At 37.9% G+C, this 20,092-nt stretch overlaps 2 long non-coding RNA genes across 2 annotated transcripts in view; both read left to right on the top strand.

The window, feature by feature from the left end:
• LOC134796061 (uncharacterized) overlaps positions 1 to 20,092 on the top strand; it is a 540,671-nt gene that overhangs the window by 125,568 nt on the left and 395,011 nt on the right. The window lies entirely within an intron of this gene.
• Positions 10,531 to 11,031, top strand: LOC134796572 (uncharacterized). The gene is made up of 2 exons (XR_010144959.1): positions 10,531 to 10,586; positions 10,621 to 11,031. It is a non-coding gene; the product is annotated as an uncharacterized LOC134796572 (long non-coding RNA).

The raw sequence follows: 20,092 nt of genomic DNA on the forward strand, positions 1-20,092 counted from the left end.
CAGAAACAAAATGCTACTAGAAAAGTGGGTTAGGTTAGGTTAGAACTGCGACTGTTACAGAAATAAAATGCTACTAGAAAAAGGTGACGAAGTGGATTAATTAATTTAATAGGATAACGATATATTAAATATTTGCACATTTTAAATTAAAATGTGGTTACAATTTTTGTGATCATTTACTATTTTTGCGTTTACAATTATTATTTTGGAGTAATTTGCTTTAGTAGGATAGCAAGATTTAAAAATTTGGTTATCATTTTACATTAAAATGGAGTTCTAATTTTGGTGGTCATTTACTATTTTTGGGTTTACAATGATTATTTTGGTGTCAATTTCTTTAATAGGATAGCAAGATGTAAAAATTTGGTTATCATTTCACATTAAAATGGGGTTTGAAATTTGGTAATCATTGACTATTTTTGGGTTAATAATGATTAGTTTGGTGTCATTTCCGTTAAAAGGATAGTAAAATGTAATAAAATTGGTAATCATTTCACATTAAAATGGTGTTATAATTTTGGTGATCATGCATGATTTTAGGGTGGTAAAATAGATTTTTTCGGTATTAAATTTTACTAAATCTGGTGATCAGTTAAATAGCAGCCTTTGTTGTTATAGCGGCAACAGAAATACATCATCTGTGAAAATTTCAACTGTCTAGCTATCACGGTTCGTGAGATACAGCCTGGTCACAGACGGACGGACGGACGGACGGACGGACGGACGGACGGACGGACGGACGGACGGACGGACGGATGGACGGACGGACGGACGGACGGACAGCGAAGTCTTAGTAATAGGGTCCCGTTTTACCCTTTGGGTACGGAACCCTAAAAACTACAATGTCTGTGTATATATAGGCATACTGTACATTCTAAAAAGGAAGAAGGCCAGCAGTAATCTTATCTATATACAACTAACGTGAAGGATTGATAAGAAAACTAATTTAGAAATTGGAAGTTTGTGTACGTCATTAAATGTCTTGTTAGAATGTACAGTATGCCTATATATACACAGACATTGTAGTTTTTAGGTATGAATTAAGTACCAAATGCAAAAAGTTGAAACTTACGCAAGTAGACAAGAATATCAACCACTCTATGAACAAAAACTGTAGGTGTCGCTAGCTCGTAACACATAAAAAAAAGTTTGAACTTTTCGATTCCTTTTATTTCCTTCTTTTTTTTAAACAAGTGATATTAATATTTTCTGTAAAGATGGGTCTTAGTTAATAGAATATAGACTAATAATTTCAAAAAAATTGTGTGGTTAGTTTATGAGAAAATCATTATTTTCTGAAAATCATATAAGTGACATAAGTCAGAAACTGTCAAACATAAGAAGCTGAAACTTGGGCAAAATAATAGACGTCATTAGGGGTGCTTAGCTTACCACAAAAAAATCCATTCTCCACAATCAAAGGTCGCAAATGTATGAAAGTCCGACTATAGCCTTTCAGTTTTTGTGGTGCTTGACCAAACAGCGCATGTAACTTATTTGGAGTAGTTTTGTTTCAATAATGGCGTCTCCTTACGTGCTGAATTTTAAAGTATTTTGTATTCATGCTTTCCATTCCAATTCCTTTAAATTCAAGTCTCAGTCAACACTAGCAGAATAAGATATAACTATTTTCTGTAGACACATCAACTAAGTAATTGTTTTACTGTAGACGATGTAATTTTTGTGTGTATCGCGGCGCCACTATAACTTTAAGCGGATCGAATGTCGGCTGCAGGCGGCAGGTCAACCGAAGAATAAACATTATTTTTACATTTCCTCTTTGTTACGTTCACACATGTGGACGTTTTTAACAAAGGCGAACCTCACAAAGAAGACCAGTGACGACAACTCGTTATTTTTTAATCCCCTCTGATATAAATCTGATTGTAAAACGCTTGTTTAATTTTTGTAAAACATAAGTCCTTTTTTCGTTGTTTTGGTACTAGAACCTTATTTCTTAGGGAGCAAGGTTGGTTTTGCAGTCATCATTTTAGTGAGATAGGGCCTTAAAAAGTGGAATAAATGCAGTACACACGGTTCACGGGCGCAAACATTCCAGTAAACTCTTATCGATTTGCGTTAATACTCAACATATTACGCTTTGATTCCGATGAATTTTGGTATTTATATTATAACCAGGGATCGTTAATTTTTTTTGCGAAGCATTTTTGGTGCAGCATACAGCATAGTAAAAATAAAGGATTTTCTTCAATTATTTTCTAGGGAGAGGATTGGTTAAGGTTAATATTACTGTTATTAACCCTAATTATCTATTTCACCTAGAGTAGGGCATACAGATGCTTTTAACCAACAATGCTGCACCAAAATTGCTGGAAAATTAACGATCACTGATTATAACATTGGCTTTATTAATAGTCGAGTCCAGAATTTTCAAAGTGGACAAATTTAGTGTTTTTCATTTATCACCTTCTGCCCTTATAATAACGGGTACAAAATCATATAAAAACCGGACAAGTGCGACTCGGACTCACCCACCGAAGGTTCCGTACTTTTTAGTATTTGTTGTTATAGCGGCAACAGAAATACATCATCTGTGAAAATTCTGCTAGACAGTTGAAATTTTCACAGATGATGTATCAAGCTATCACGGTTCATGAGATACAGCCTAGTGACAGACGGGCAGTGGAGTTTTAGTAATAGGGTCCCGTTTTTACCCTTTGGGTACGGAACCCTAAAAACGAAGAAAAAAGTGCAAAAAATATTGCGTTTTTTAGTTAGAAACCATGGGTTTTAATCTCACTAGATAATTATGTTTTCAATAAAATATCAAGTAGACATTGACAACAATATAAAAGCTTATAAATTACCTATGTTGTTTTTGTCGTAATATTTAATGGTTATTATAGCTTATTATGTACAATTAATCAATTGCTTTTAACCAACGCCCAGACTTCATACGCCCAGCAGCACTGTGGTAAACACATTGAGAAATAGATGATGGTTGTCAATGTGCTTACCACGGTTGCTGTAATGTTGTAAATTATAATATTAAGTATGTGTTTAGTGTTTGTTTAATGATAAATGATAATGCCTGTATTTTAATTATGTATTTATGAGTCACAGATACTTGAAATAAATGAATTTTAATTTTTAATTTAATTTAATTTAAAGTAATAAGTAGGTATACTCAAAATGAAGAAAAGATCTCATGATAAACAGAACCTTCTTTCTTCATCCAATATTCTTATCGGTTTCCATTTCTATCCCATTGCCTTCGTTATCTGTTCGATGGGTGCATCTCACAATGGCTCCAAACTGAGGGGCGATCCGCAAATTGTGCATGCCATTCAATGACGCCGAAGCGTCACAATACCTACTGTTTGTAAAGAGTGTCGTATAGACGTATGCATTTCATATATTCTTACTCCGTTTTTACGTTTGGAGTGTGTCTTTCCCCGCAGACGGCGCAATGGCATACGATTTTCATTGGAAAATGGGCGTGAGTAAGAAGCTTTGGACACGAAATAATAAAAACAAATTGTTTGTGTCTGTGTATCGATTTCGTTACTTGGTTGTATGTAGTAGGTATGTGAAGTGAGCATTTTTTAACCATAGCTACTGAAGGTATATAAATAGACTATGAATAGTATACTCGTACAAGTACGGTACAAACTAAATGACCTGTAAGAACTAATGCCCGCGGATCGTATTACCATTATATAAACTGTAAATTTGGATGAATATTCATTACTCAACCCTCTGGGCATCACGTAACAGCGGCCATTTATTATCGAATACCCTAAACTAACTGGTTTTAATATATTGGCCATAAATTCGGGGGTCAAACCACGTCCGCGATCGTCAATAAATCGATAAAACGGATTGTTATTGGTAATATAATTCAGGGTGTAACAATATTTTGTAAATGTTGTAATTGTTAAACCTTATATAGGTACTCTAAGCACGTAATTGTAAAGCCATATACGTGATTTCGGTAACCGAAGTAAAGTTTTAGTGTATTATTGACTGAATAATCTAATTTCTTAGAAAACGCGAAATATTGTTAAAAATATTAATTTTTTACATACTAACCCATGGCGGAGCGTCATACATGGGTTTTAGGCAAGCCGAATTTAATTAGGCTTGCTTTTTCTGCAATATCGGTGGGTAGGATGCTCGAATTGAGTTTAATAGACGACCAGACTCTGGTGAATGGTGTTCGTAAGAAAATTTTGATAGCATACGCAGTGCAAGTATTATTTTATACGTCATAATTTCATAGAAGTTTGACGTTTAAAATAACACTTGTATTATTGTTTTATCAAAATCGTTGCAGACTTATCTTGGTCTAACTCTAGTGAATTTTGTCGCTATCCAGGCGGTATTTGAGTGCGAATGTTGGATCGGCAACGCCAGAGCACGCTCTATCAGTTTCCGCTACATCAACCCCGCTTTCTGCAGGCGCTTTGTTTCTGACAGAGACCGCGGTTACACCGACTGGAGTGTATTTAGATCTCATTATATTATATCTCGGCGGCCGATCGTAAGATCAGTCAGACCGTGAAATTCTTAGGCATATCGTGAAACGTGAAAATCTTTGTCTCGTTTCCTGTGTCGATGGAGCCCTGCTACGCGGGCGCCTATTTCTGGACAGTTTGCCCTTCGGGCATCTGAAGTAACCTACCGAACGTATCCTACCTATGTATTGGTGTAATGTGAGAATGTGACTACCGTCAAAACATTACACAGGAACATTACAATCTGCATTTAGAATGCAATGAGTAAAAATAAACATGGGACAAAACACAGGACAGGACACGAAAACTTAGTTTTTATGAATCGCTTTTTGCGTGACTGTGGAGCCACCCTCGCGTACGGGACACATTGTTAGTTATCTGACAATTGATAGCTGTCTAATAGTATGAAGATATCTTCCCATGAATATCGACCCGATACGAACTTTAAGATACGTCGGTTAATAGATCTAGAAACGATATGGATTACATATGTCAGTGTCAATTGTGACGTTTCTTCAAACAAAAACGTCACTTTTGACACTAACACATGTAATCCATATCGTTTCTAGATCTATTAATTGACGTAATATCTTAAAGTTCGAATCGGACAGTATATCATTTTTCCCAATCCGTGCCTCATATTTTGTATTAGATTGTTATATTATTATTATTTGGAGATTACAACTACACGGTGTGACATGCGGCCTGCTCTAACTTTAGTTTAGCTGCGGAAACGTTGTTATGAGGATCACAATTAAAGTTGAGGGACCCAGTCCCACAATGTGATAATGGGTATGAAATTACTCGTCACGGGCTTCCGTATTTGTGTGGGTGAGATTTAAGGTTCTATTAAGGTAATTTTACTGACTATGACGTATTCGGTTTATTAATTCAAAATGTATTCTGCCGTGATTCGCCCTTTGTCATTTTTCTTGGATATATGTATGTGTTTCCCAGTTTTTTTTACGTTGCGATATTTACTATGTTAATAATTTATAAAAGGGTTAGATGATATTGCTCCTAGCTAGAGAGATATTGGCCATATACCTAAGTTATGTTTTTATTTAGGAATAAATTTGATTTAGACTTTGTATTTTGATGGTAAATTTCCTGCCTATGATAATGCATTTCACAAATATACTTACTTAAGATCAATATTTTTGCTTGTTCATTGAGTGACGCCTATAAAATATCTTAAATGTTGCATATTACTAAGTGTTATTGTGATGTCCAAAAACAAACATATGTATCCTTATTTAACTTTATTAAAATACTAAATGCATCACATACTTCAAATATTAAAATATATATCACGATTTTAGTAACATTAATTCACTAAATTAATAAATTAGTGTACTAGCGGTTGACCAAAATCAGCTGCAAATGGTGTTAAAGGTATGAAAATCGGCACGATTAATCTTTAGGCCATTTGAATTAATTTGACCCGTAGCACCAAAAAAAAAAAAAAAACAAACGGAAAGGAGTTATGACGTCATCTTTTTTTTGTGTGGAATATATAAAAAAATTGTTCAAAAACCTATCGTGTGTGGTATTAAATGAAAGGGCATTTTGAGCCGGTTCTAAAAATATATCACATTATTATATTTCCGTCACTTGCATTCAATTAAAATAAAAATAATTTTCAAAACATACCAAGTTTGGGCTCCTCCAGATATGAAACCATTGAATTATTTTTTGTAAAATATACCTCAAGTAATACCCAATATCGTCATATGTAACCCCAAGAAATTAATTTCGAAAATATTTAGTTTTAGTGTTTTATTTTTATTTTTTATTATTACAAATTGTGATCGATTAATCTATCAATGAAACGGCCTCCTAGCCTAGTCGATAGTGACCCTGCCTATGAAGCAGGAGGTCCCAGGTTCGAATCTTGGTAAGGGCATTTTTATTTATGCCCTTACCAGGATTCGAACCTGGGACCTCCTGCTTCATAGGCAGGGTCACTATCGACTAGGCTAGGAGGCCGTTTCATTGATAGATTGATATATCAAAATTTGTAATAATAAAAAAAATACTAGGAGGACTTTGGAACAGGCGATTACGCAGTATCGCGCCACAACCAACTCTAGGCCCCGATTACCAAGTCTGCCTATGAATAGACGCAATCTAGCGCTAATGGGAGCCCTAAACGCTTTACTAGAGCCACATTTACGGACTAGTAAAGATTTAGATGATACGCACTCGATCATGTACTGCGGAGCCATCGCGGCGTGCCGTGTTGCTCGCGTCAAGTTCCCGGACGCTGAACGTGCACCTAGGACCTTCGGAGGTGTCCCTGCATGGCAAGCGCGGATCGAGTGACGTATCAGCTCGTTTAGGACTCTCATCGCAAAGCTGATCTGCTTCAGGGGGGGCAACAATCGCCCCCGAGTAATGCGCTTTGTGAACAAGGCGTTCGCGGGGACGGATATCAGGCCCCGCGACTACATGGCCAATGTCACAGAGCGCATCGACTTTCTAAAGCAGAAAGTCTATGCATGGGCAAACCGTATTCGCCGCTACAGAGAGCGTGTGGATCGATTCCAGCAGAATCGCCTTTTTCAAAGTGACCAAAGGAAGGTGTACCGAAAGTGGGAGGAAACCAACCTTCGTACGCCCGACACGCAGCCGCCGGATGCTACTGCCATGACTGACTTCTGGCGTAGCATCTGGTCGGTGCCTGTCGGACACACCGAGGGGAGTTGGATGAGTGTTGTCGAGCGTGAGTGCGAGTCCATCGAACCTATGGGGGCAGTCACCATCAGCCCCGATGACGTCAGTTGTGCCATCCGCACGGCCCAGAACTGGAAAAGTCCTGGCCGGATGGATTGCACAACTTCTGGCTAAAGTGGTTCCGATGCTCGCACTCCTGCTTGGCAGCACAATTTCAACAAGCCCTCGAGCTTGGTTCTCTCCCACCTTCCTTAACAACCTGTAACCTGTCACCTTCCTGCTCTATAAGTCCGGTAGTACCACGGAAGCTAAGAACTACAGACCCATCACATGCTTGCCTACACTCTACAAGCTCCTTACATCCATTTTGAGAGCAAAAATCAACGCGCACATTGTCGCAAACAATATTCTGGCTTCCGCTCAAAATGGATGTAGGGTTGGGTCCCGTGGTACTAAAGAGCTCCTCCTTATAGACATGACCATCTGCCAACAAATCCGGCGGAACAAGGGTGCCCTCTCAGCCGCTTGGATTGACTACTAGAAGGCCTATGATTCGGTGCCCCATTCATGGTTGGGGAGGGTCTTAGAGTCTTAGAGAGAGAGAGAGAGTATAAAGTTGATGCAGCTTTGAGAGACTTCCTAAGCGCGTGTATGAGGCAGTGGACCACAGTCCTTCGTCAACCAGGAGGCGGGGATGACCGCCCTGGCCCGCAGGATTTTATAAGGATTGAGCGAGGAATCTTTCAGGGCGACAGTCTGAGTCCCCTGTGGTTCTGCCTAGCTTTGAATCCCCTCAGCACCCTGCTGAAGGATTTGGGACTAGGTTGCCGGCTTCGGAGAGAGGGTGAAGTCATCTCTCACCTTCTGTACATGGATGACCTCAAATTATTTGCACCAAATAGCCAAGACTTGTTGGAACTACTGAAAATCACCGAAGTTTTCAGTAGTGCCATCAACATGGAGTTTGGTGTCGATAAATGTGCGGTTATGTATGTACAGCGGGGGAGGGTTGTAAATTCAACAAATTTACAACTCTCTGAGACAATGTCTTTCAGATCTATCTCTGAATCAGAAACCTATAAATACCTTTGTATGTCACAGTCGTTGGGTATTGAGGACGAGGGTATTAGACGGTCGGTGAAGGAGCGCTTTTTCAGTCGGCTCACAAAAGTCCTTAACAGTCTTTTGTCAGGAGGCAATAAAGTGCGCGCCTTCAACGCCTGGGTAATGCCCCTACTCACATACTCCTTTGGCATACTAAGGTGGACTCAGACCGAGCTGGACGCCCTGGATCGGAGGGTCCGGTCACTACTCACCGCACATCGCATGCTACACCCACGCTCGTCAGTTATGAGATTGTACATCCCACGGAAGTGTGGAGGCCGAGGCTTCCTAAACGCCAAGGATCTCCATAACCGCGAGGTGTACAATCTCAGGAATTATTTCCTTAACAACGAGTGTGGGATGCATCTTGATGTAGTGGCAGTAGACAGGAACCTCACGCCGCTCTCCTTGGCAAACGAGACCTGGCGCAAACCTGTGGTACTAAGTACTGCGGATCGCAAGGCGGCATGGGAGAGTAATGTGCTACACGGGCGGTTCTACAAGGCCCTCATGGGACACGATGTGGACCTGCTCGCGTCGGTGAACTGGTTACGATTCGGGGACCTCTTCGGAGAAACCGAGGGTTTTGCCTGTGCAATTGCGGACGAAGTGATGATGACGAACAAGTATCGGAAATATATCCTGAAGGACGGTACGGTCGACATTTGTCGGGCATGCCGCCGTCCCGGAGAGTCACTCAGGCATATCATTTCCGGGTGTTCTCATCTTGCTAACGGCGAGTACTTGCACAGACATAATCTCGTAGCCAGGATTATTCACCAGCAACTTGCTCTTCTATATGGCCTTGTGGACCGCGAAGTACCGTACTACAAGTACTTACCTGCGCCTGTTCTCGAGAATGGTCGTGCCACGCTCTATTGGGATCGATCTATCATCACTGACAGGACTATTGTAGCCAATAAACCTGACATAGTGATAATAGATCGATCGCAACGTCGGGCTGTGGTCGTTGACATCACCATCCCCCATGATGAGAATCTCGTGAAGGCCGAGAAGGACAAGTCTAGTAAGTACCTAGACTTGGCTCACGAGATAACCGCCATGTGGGATGTTGATTTGACGATCATTGTCCCGATAGTCGTTTCAGTGAACGGTCTAATAGCGAAGAGTCTCGAACATCTTGAGAGACTCTCGCTAGGTAGTTGGATCAAGGGTCAGATGCAGAAGGCGGTGATCTTGGACACGGCGCGGATAGTCCGCCGGTTCCTCTCTCTGCGGCCCTGACCACCGGTAGCTTGGGCCTTGCCCCGCTGCTGGCGGCACCATAGGTTAGGTTTTTTATAATGTGTTTATATGTATTTTTTATCGTTTTGTAAGTGTTTTTATATTTTACTTTTATATTCATATTATAAATAACCTAACTTGAGATGAAAAATAAATAAAGAGAAAAAAATACTAAAACTAAATATTTTCGAAATTAATTTCTTGGGGTTAGATATGAGGATATTGGGTATTACTTGAGGTATATTTTACAAAAAATAATTCAACGGGTTCGTATCTGGAGGAGACCAAACTTGGTATGTTTTGAAAATTATTTTAATTTTAATTGAATGCAATTGACGTAAATATAATAATGTGATATATTTTTAGAACCGGCTCAAAATTCCCTTTCATTTGGGTACTGCCACTACATCACGATGCATCCCACACACGATAGGTTTCTGAACAAAAATTTGTGTTTTTTCATACAAAAAAAGATGACGTCATACCTCCTTTCCGTTTGTTTTTTTTTGGTGCTACGGGTCAAATTGATTCAAATGGCCTAAAGATTAATCTTGCCGATTTTCATACCTTTAACACCATTTGCAGCTGATTCCCGAATTTCAGGTTGTACCGCTATCGCTAAATAGGAATAAGACACCTACGCATTACGCAATCGAATATCCTGACAGCCTTTTAAATTGATGTGGTTGCAATCTGGAGTTTTGCGAGGGTTTCAAGCCATGAGGGTAATAACAAACTTTGCTACCGAGAGAAACTCATTTTTTTACATCACACTATAATATCACAATCAAATTCAAATGAACATTTTTAAATATTTATCAGTCAAAATCGTCACTTAGAAACCAATTCTACCAGCCAACATAAGGAAAGGACTCAAAATTTGCATCAAATCACTTTGCAATTCCTGTTGGATTAAATAGAACTTTCATCTGTTTTTGTGAATAAAATTATCATCGCTCACGCTTTAAATTACAGACACTTCGTAAACTATGTTGCAAATACATTAGATGAGTTTTATGATTGAAGTATAGTACATTATTGCAGAGGCCGGGAAAGGGCAATTCGTGGATGAGTTTCGATTTTGTCGGACGACGCGAAGCGGAGTCCGACAAAGAAGACGAATCCACGAATTGCTATTCCTGCCGAGGCATATATAGTGCTTTTCTCCAAACATGCGAGGAAATAAGGTAAAATAATTATTTAAGCATGAAGCATCACTCAAATCGAACCTTCACATCAAAATGTCAAGTCAAAAACTATTTCCCTCTTTAATACATTTTTAAAAGTTAAAGGCACATACTTATTCTGCCATTCAGTACCATTCAATATTCGTTCATTCAATATAATTGTGCAATATAGTTGGTCAAACTAATTTGTCAGTCAGTAAGAACCAGGAAAACTATACCCATCCTTTTCTTTTGGGTGCTAGTACTAGTGTAAGACAAAGATAGTATGATTCTCTTTGTCTATGATTGAAATGAGAAAGTCCTTTGACAAACTATATAAGCTTTATGAACACCGATGAGATCCTTAAAAAAATATAAAAATAATCTTTGATTTTATTAAGCAGTATTCGCACGATCATACACGAGCACAACGGTCTTGTAAGAACGAGACAAGTAAGGTCGTTTATCTTATTATCTCACTCTATCCTGTAGCTTGAAATGATAGCTGATCGGGACGTGTAGACGCGGCTCGCGGTTATAATAATTGGCTGTTTGCGTTTTTATTTTTAAAAAGTATAAAACACTACAGTAATAAGTTATTACTGTAGTGTTTTTTTACTTCCCGTCCGCTAGAGCAGGACAGCGATAGTTTGATTTTTTTTGATTAGAGTTTGACAATAACGAAGAACTTCGCGTACTATTTTTGCTACAATAAGGTGAACATTTCCGAGCATATTGGAGAAAAATTCTTTACTATAGGTGTTACAATACAAACACGGGGTAGCGGCGTAAGTTAACTATTCGAACATTAGGTATTTGTAACCTATTTTACCTCACTTTAAGGTTCTACTGGTAATGCTGTTTAGGTGTAGCGTTAATATTGTTTTTAAAGTTGCGGCAGTATAGCATGGTATGATTTTTATCGCCTGTCACTATGCCTATCACTTTCGCACATACATACTTATTAGAACGTGACAGGCATGGTGACAGGCGATAAAAATGCGACCATATTACAACCGCTGCTTTACTTTTGACATAGCCTTAAGATTGACTAAACGTAATTATTTAATCACATAAGCTCAGTTCTATTTCACACCTGCTACCCACGTTTGAGTATAATATTTCAATTTCATTAACTTAGCTTCACGTGACTAAAGCCAATCAAAAGCGACCCAAATTTCTGCCACAATTAGATTATTAAACCGCAGCCATTTCTTTTACACTCAAACGAGGAAAATATACACGGAAAAGTACTAACTGTGAACTCTTGCTAAACCCGTTTTTACTTCGTTTCTTTTCGTTGTATTATAAATAGCAAGGACATTTTTTTTTCAATAGCGCTTAGGATTAAAGGCATATTAAGTAAGAGTGAAATAACTTTGACTCAAACAATATTTTTGTTGACGGTATAATTAGTTCAAATTAGATTTCATGGTTGTAGCAATTTTAACAGTTCGATTCAAAGTCCTAGTATTTCTTAGGATATCTATGTCTTATCTTGCAGAGAAACTGTTTTGTTTCGTTGTAAAGCAAATATGGTATAACCACCATTATAAATCCCATGATTATACTTCAGAGAAAATATATGCTTCAAGAACCTACTTAGAAGAAACGAGACAAAATTTGTTAAAGAAAATTCGAATGATAACATTGACATCCTGATATCCTCTTTTCGAATCACAGATATCGTTGAAATTGCTCACGGAATAACCTTGAATGTTGATGTTATTTTCCACGACAGCCGTGTTTAATTAAGTCCAGGATATTTACTGACAAAAATAGGATATTTATTTCTTTTCCGGGACATGTCTCACAAATTCTTTCACATTCACATTTCCTTGTAATGTAGAGCGCCTCTGGCTCTACATGCATCTTTTTAAAAGTAATTAGAATGAAAAAGACGGTTTGCCTTTTTCTGCTCTCTTGAGAGCCATTAATGGTTATAAAAAGGAAGCACACTGCTTTAAATCTGTGTCGAGTATTATGGAGGGCTCCTCTCTTTTAATCGATTCAGTATGGTAATAGTATGTAGTTATTGTTTTACTATAAGTATATAAAAAAATGTAGGTATTACTATTTTTAATCGAATGTAGGTATTTTATTATTATTTAAACGCAAATTATAGTTTGTTTTCTACATTAAATTCTGCTATCTACAACCTAACTCCCAATTTTGAGTAATTGAAGGGATGTTTACAAAAACAACATCACTGTTTGACACCTGAAACGATTAACAATGTTCTTAAATAAGTGTCAACCGCTCTAAGCAGTTATGTTGTGTTTGTAAACATTCCTTCAATTATACTATTTATAACACAATATTGAATACAATATTGTTATTCATTAAAAACACCTTAAATGTTAATGTCGCCAAAATTTTAAGAAATGCGACTTATCTTTATTTTTTTTGACTGAGTTTGTCCTTTATAACTTGTGACTAGCTGGTAGTGATTTATATAACAACAGAGAAAACTGTAAACTACAGTCTGGTTATATAAATAACTTTGAGAAAAAGTCACGCAAAAAGACTTCCCTCCAAGCATCAAACAGGTTGAAGTAAATTCATAATTTTCCTGTAAGAGTTTTCCCGGTCCTTTCTTTTTTCAATTAACTCCAATTAGTAAAAACACGTGGCTTATTATCTTAAGATTAACACTAATTAAGATCCAGACCTCAAAGCTTTGAACACATTACTAGCAACTTAATTAGAGCTCACAGCGTTTACTCTGAAATCTTTTAAAAATGTACTCCTAACTTCATATTAAATACTAAATATAGAAAATCTGTATTCATTCGTAAATGTTTGCCGTTTTGACGATGGTGTTACAAGCTAATTTTGTGACTATATGGTAATGCTTTAAGCAAATGATGTTTAAGTCATTTATTGTTATTTAACGTTAATTTTTAGTAAAGTGTTTCTGACATTTAGGAAAGTAATCCCAGTAATGTTGGATGTAGATGAATCTAAATTCCGAAATAGTACATTTAAAAATCTTTGATTATTTACTGTACTGTTACAGCCTTATCTAACCAAATAGGTAGCCAAGTTCTGCTACACAAAAGGTGTTCCCTTCTTATTTTCACCAAAATTGTAATAGCGTTTAAATAATCGACCTGTGACTTGTGCACCAAACTCGTCAGTTGTCAGCAGTCACTGGAATAATCTGATTAGGGGTGTAATTTCCTCTCGCGCTGACAATTCGTTCGTCATTTTACCGACGTTGCCATTTCCACAAACAAAATATTTGATTATAAAGCTTGCTTTTGAGCTAAATATGAACAGTAGAATACATTTAATACGTTTCCCGCGTACCACATTGTTCAACAATGGTCCCTGCAACGTTTTTCATAAAATTTTTCACGGTTATTATTACGCTTTACCACGAGAGATGCTTCATCACGTTTCTTCAGTTCAGAATCTTCTTAAGAGACATTTAGGTACAGAAAAAAAACTTTTTTTTTGCACTTAACTTTGGATTAACTAACTAAATTATAAATGTGACAGTTTGTATGCTTGGTATATGTGGATGTTTATTTCCATAAAATTTGGCACACTACCGTGCCATCCACCTAATAAAAACCATAATCGTGATGTTGGAGAGGGCACTTAAGAGCGCTCTTACAAGAAAAGTCGAAATAATGCAAAATTGATGATACTAGTCGACGAAATTCAGGACTTTGCGCTCATTATTAGAAACAATGAGTACTTGTTCCAGTAAAAGCGTCTTCTTATCTTTATAAATATCGTTGTAAATATTAGAAAAAGGACTTATTAAATTAGTAATGATTTTTTTTCTGATGGTCGTTTCCGAAAAACCCCGTGAAGCACTGAATGGCGAGCTCTTATTTGGAAATGTTGAGAATTTTACTCTGCTAAACCTGGCTATTTTGTGTTACTAATACCCTGTACTTTAGGCATATCATACTATATTTTTCCTACATACCTTTGAGAAAGAGAAAATCAAAGTAAAACGAACTCGATTTTCTCTCCGAAACAAGTGTCAATTCCTACGAAAATCTACTTAATATCGAAGTCATTTTCATACTCAAGCAATCTGCAACGTTTGCTTATACTGTTGGTATACATTAGTGTTTATGAAATTCTACTATAATTTTTTGGCAATTTTTTGAAAACTACTCTATATTACCGATGACGCGCGCTGCGCCAGCTCAGTGCCGCGGCAGAGCTTGTAGAGGCAGGACGTGTGTCGGTCGGCTCCGCACATTTTCAACGGCGACGACGAGGTTTTTTATCATTGTGTGCGGCGAGCGCCGTGTAAAACGCTATACTGTGTGCGTGTAAACCGCAACGAGAGACTTTGATCCTAGCACTGTTTTTATAGTATTATAATTTATAATGGTACAGTTTAATAAACTACCGGACAGGATTAAAAATATTTGAAACGACCTGACATTCTATATGTATTTATTTGACTCAAGATAGTACTCAGGGTCTGATGATGGAGCCGGAAGGTGGTCACCGGTACCAATCAACCATGCAACTAAACCACTTCGTGTTTAGGCTCGTTTGATTCGTCTCAACAAGATCTTTGACACAAGATAGTACTCAGGGTCTGATGATGGAGCCGGAAGGTGGTCACCAGTACCAATCAACAATGCAACTAAACCACTTCGTGTTTAGGCTCGTTTTATTCGTCTCAACAAGATCTTTGACTTAAGATAGTACTCAGGGTCTGATGATGGAGCCGGAAGGTGGTCACCGGTACCAATCAACCATGCAACTAAACCACTTCGTGTTTGGGCTCGTTTGATTCGTCTCAACAAGATCTTTGACACAAGATAGTACTCAGGGTCTGATGATGGAGCCGGCAGGTGGTCACCGGTACCAATCAACCATGCCACTAAACCACTTCGTGTTTAGGCTCGTTTTATTCGTTTCTATAAGATCTTTGACACAAGATAGTACTCAGGGTCTGATGTTGGAGCCGGAAGGTGGTCACCGGTACCAATCAACCATGCAACTAAACCACTTCGTGTTTAGGCTCGTTTGATTCGTCTCAACAAGACCTTGGACACAAGATAGTACTCAGGATCTGATGATGGAGCTGGACTGTGGCCACGGGTACCAGTCTACCATGTAACTGAACCACTTCGTGTTTGGGCTCGTTTGATTCGTCGCAATAAGATGTTTGACACAAGATACTACTCAGGGTCTGATGATGGAGCTGATGATGATAGACAGGTACCCGTCGCCACCTTCGCGCTCCATCATCAGACCCTGAGTACTACCTTGTGTCAAAGATCTTGTTGAGATGAATAAAACGTGCCTAAACACGAAGTGGTTTAGTTGCATGGTTGATTGGTACCGGTGACCACCTTCCGGCTCCAACATCAGACCCTGAGTACTATCTTGTGTCAAAGATCTTATAGAAACGAATAAAACGAGCCTAAACACGAAGTGGTTTAGTGGCATGGTTGATTGGTACCGGTGACCACCTTCCGGCTCCATCATCAGACCCTGAGTACTATCTTGTGTCAAAGATCTTGTTGAGACGAATCAAACGAGCCTAAACACGAAGTGGTTTAGTTGCATGGTTGATTGGTACCGGTGACCACCTTCCGGCTCCATCATCAGACCCTGAGTATTATCTTGTGCCAAAGATCTTGTTGAGACGAATCAAACGAGCCCAAACACGAAGTTGTTTAGTCACATGATAGACTGGTACCCGTGGCCACCTTCCAGCTCCATCATCAGACCCTGTGTATCTTCAGTGTCAAAGATCTTGTTGAGACGAATCAAACGAGCCTAATCATGTTACTACATGGTTGATTGGTATCCGTGACCACCTTAATCATCATCAGATCCTCAGTACCAGTTCGTTTTTAAACCCTCGTTGATACAAACTTTACAACCTATAGGTACCAAATGCTATGACGAAACATGTAAATAAGCGAGTACCTATAATTTATTTCGAGTAATACTTATACCTTCATAAGTACGAGTATGGGGCTATTCATAAATTACGTCGTTTCAAATGGAAGGAGGGGGGGGGGGGGGGGTCTGGACATCGGATGATGGTAGTATGACGTAGGAGGAAACAGAGTCATCCGAAGCATGATTTTTGGATGATTTGAGGGGTGGGGGGGTCAAAAATCGTCAAAATTAGATGAAAAATTAATTTATGAACACTGCACACACTTACATTTGCACTGCATTTAGTATTTTCGTACTTACCAAATAACAGTTTTAGGACTTTAAAAGTTAAGCACAGTTAGTGTTGTTATGGTTGATTTCAATATGCTTCGCGAAGGATCAAGAATGTTTAATCCATCATTGTAGTGCGAGTGTGGTAGAAGGGATCGGCATACTGAGCTCGCACGGCCTGCCGCAGCGCGTAAAATACCTAAACTCGCTCAACGCCGAAATGTAATAGCGCTCTTAACAAAAAATATTTGTGTTGGATGTATCTATATTTAAGTACCTCCTTAATTAGATACGAGTGTGGTTAAATGACCTTAAGTATTGTATGTAAACACTTACAAGTTTTTCAATATCCTGCCAATCAATGGTATAGCTCAGCTACCAAACAAATTCAAGTAATCGCTTTTGTCACCTTCGCGGCGACGTCGGCCCATTCAATTAGATATATGTGGTCACGTAGCAGCCGGGCTAATGATGCCATTCCGTGACTATTCGGTCTCTCTCGCCCTTTCACTGTTTGAAGGTGTTAAATGGAATTTTCGTGTTTCGGCACCTTGCGATGTTATCTAGATACAGAGTATCCAGACTTTTAACGGCGCCTGAAGTTAACTTGGGAGCTTTTGCTATTCATTTAAACTAGGCGCCAGAGTTAAATCTCGAGTACTTTTCGTATTTGCTTTGGTACATAATAATATTAAACAAACTTTAGTAATACATCCCATTACATAATGCAAAGAACTTGAATTAAAGTCATGCATTGGCTAAATGACATTCGAAGCTGGACAGTGAAATCTTTCATTATTAGGTACCCTAATCTTTCGCTTAATTCAGACTGCCACGTTAGTATTAGCCTAAGCTGATTAAAGGCGTATAATAGGACTGCGAATCCATCCAGGCAGCTCTCTGAATCACTAAATTACAGATTTACTTAATCTGTCTGGATTCTATTAAGCCCTGCATGCTGGATTTTCATTCATTTGTTCAAGTTTTTTATTTTAAGGTTAAATTGAAACGTTTCGTTTGTTCCAAGTGTAAGTACGATTTTTAGCGAAAGAATATTATTATCAATTTGTACTTAACCAGTTTTTTTTTCAATTAGTTCGCTCGGTGCTTAACGATTTTAATAATGTTTTACTAATAGGTAGTTCGTTTATGTTATGTTAACGTAATGCCAAGTTTTATGAATACTCTATAGACAAGAAGGCCTAAGGGGGAGGCCTATGTTCAGCAGTGGACGTCTTATGGCTGAGATGATGTGATGATGATAGACAAGAAGTGCAATATTTACATACGTTGTGTTTTGTCGAATCTATGTAATTTCTATTGTTGAAAAGAATGACACACCGTCATATAAATATTGGTTGTGTCATCCATACTTCTACGTATTTCCAAATATTATTGGTTGTCAATAAAGCTAAATAATGGAAGAAAATTATACTTAGAAATTGTCGTTGTAAATAGCCATTGATAAAAAATGCAGTCGGTCAATTAGAACTAAACACATATTTTATACTAAACTTATTTTAACCAATGACACTAACGTGTTCATAAGATGTCAGTCGATTCTCCAACATAGTCATGTGTACACATCGGTAACTCGTGGCATTTATGTAGCACTTAAAAGATTAGTTTAATTAATTCCTTTTTTTAGTGGTTTCTTTTTCTCGACTCGTATAGGAAGAACATTGTCACATCACTAGTCTGTTAGAAACTGTCAAGTGCCACAGTTGATTATAAAGCTTGCTTTTGAGCTAAATATGAACAGTAGAATACACTTAATACGTTTCCCGCGTACCACATTGTTCAACAATGGTCGCTGCAACGTTTTTCATACAATTTTTCACGGTTATTATTACGCTTTACCACGAGAGATGCTTCATCACGTTTCTTCAGTTCAGAATCTTCTTAAGAGACATTTAGGTACAGAAAAAAAACTTTTTTTTTGCACTTAACTTTGGGGCTATTCATAAATTACGTCATTTCAAATTAGGGGGGGGGGGTCTGGACATCGGATGACGGTAGCATGAAGTAGGAGTATAGGAAGAACATTGTCACATCACTAGTCTGTTAGAAACTGTCAAGTGCCACGAGTTACCGATGTGTGCTCATCACTAATCTTTTAAGTGCTACCTAAATGCCACGAGTTACCGATGTGTAGTCATGTGACATCTGAACGTGTTTCGAAATTACTGTGTTTTAAAATGACTGCTGTAGCAATTGCAGAAGTTTAATCTATAAACATAATTAAGGTCCTCTTGCAAAACCTCCCCTTAGCTGCATTAGGGAAATTGTATTGAAATGGGCGCTTCGGTCGCAGCAATAAAATGAACTTAATTTGTTTGAGTGTTCCACAAGTCATAATTCCTCGGGTGTTTAGCAAGTGATAAAATTAAATAAATTCAATATGGTGTATCTAATTTAAACTTTCACGATTATTAAACATATTATTGAGTCTTCTCCGAGACCACGGGGACAACGCCGTCCTCGAAACGTCGGAGGTAAATCTTAAAACTTAAATACGCGATTAAGTCCCGTTGTGCAGTTTGATAATGGTGTATCTAATTTTAGTTGATTAATTTTAATGCATTTATTCTTGCTTAGAATCTAAGTTTTTTCTTCATCGATGACCGACGACACTTGATGGAAAAATTGCAAAGGCGGGATATACCACAGTTAGTTAGTATCAATAGTATATTTTGGGCAAAGTTGATAATTATTAAGCACTAGAAATAACAACTTAAAATACGGCTGCTGAAACAGCTGACAAATAAAAGTTTATTGATGCAATAAAGTAAATAAATTCACACGTTATGATCGAAAGGCATAATGTCTGGGTACAAGCACGCTTCGATTAATGTAGTAGGTTTAATGTTGATTTATTAAACATGAACTATTATTATGTTCACAATAACTTTCATAGTTGCTGTAGTTATTTGAAGGTCAATGTTTGTATAGGACTGAATATTTATTCACTTAGCTGGTCAAAGTTTTAATAACGATCAGAAAAGCTGTCAAAGTAAAGCTTGTAATTAAACATTTGATTTCTCAAATATGGGCATTCTCAATTATTGGGCTTTAGTGAACTTCAAAAACTTCATTATAATTATTTAACTCTTTAAGGGACTAGATTAAAAAAATATATCCTCATTAGCACTTCATAGTAAAAAAAATGCCCTCCTAATAGGGTGCGTTGGGGTAAGATGGAATGGATTTTTGATGAAATGAGTAGTGTTGCATTGGAACCATCGTCAAATAAAATGA

The sequence above is a fragment of the Cydia splendana genome, chromosome 13 (genome assembly GCF_910591565.1).
Source record: "Cydia splendana chromosome 13, ilCydSple1.2, whole genome shotgun sequence".
Classification (NCBI taxonomy): Eukaryota; Metazoa; Arthropoda; class Insecta; order Lepidoptera; family Tortricidae; genus Cydia; species Cydia splendana.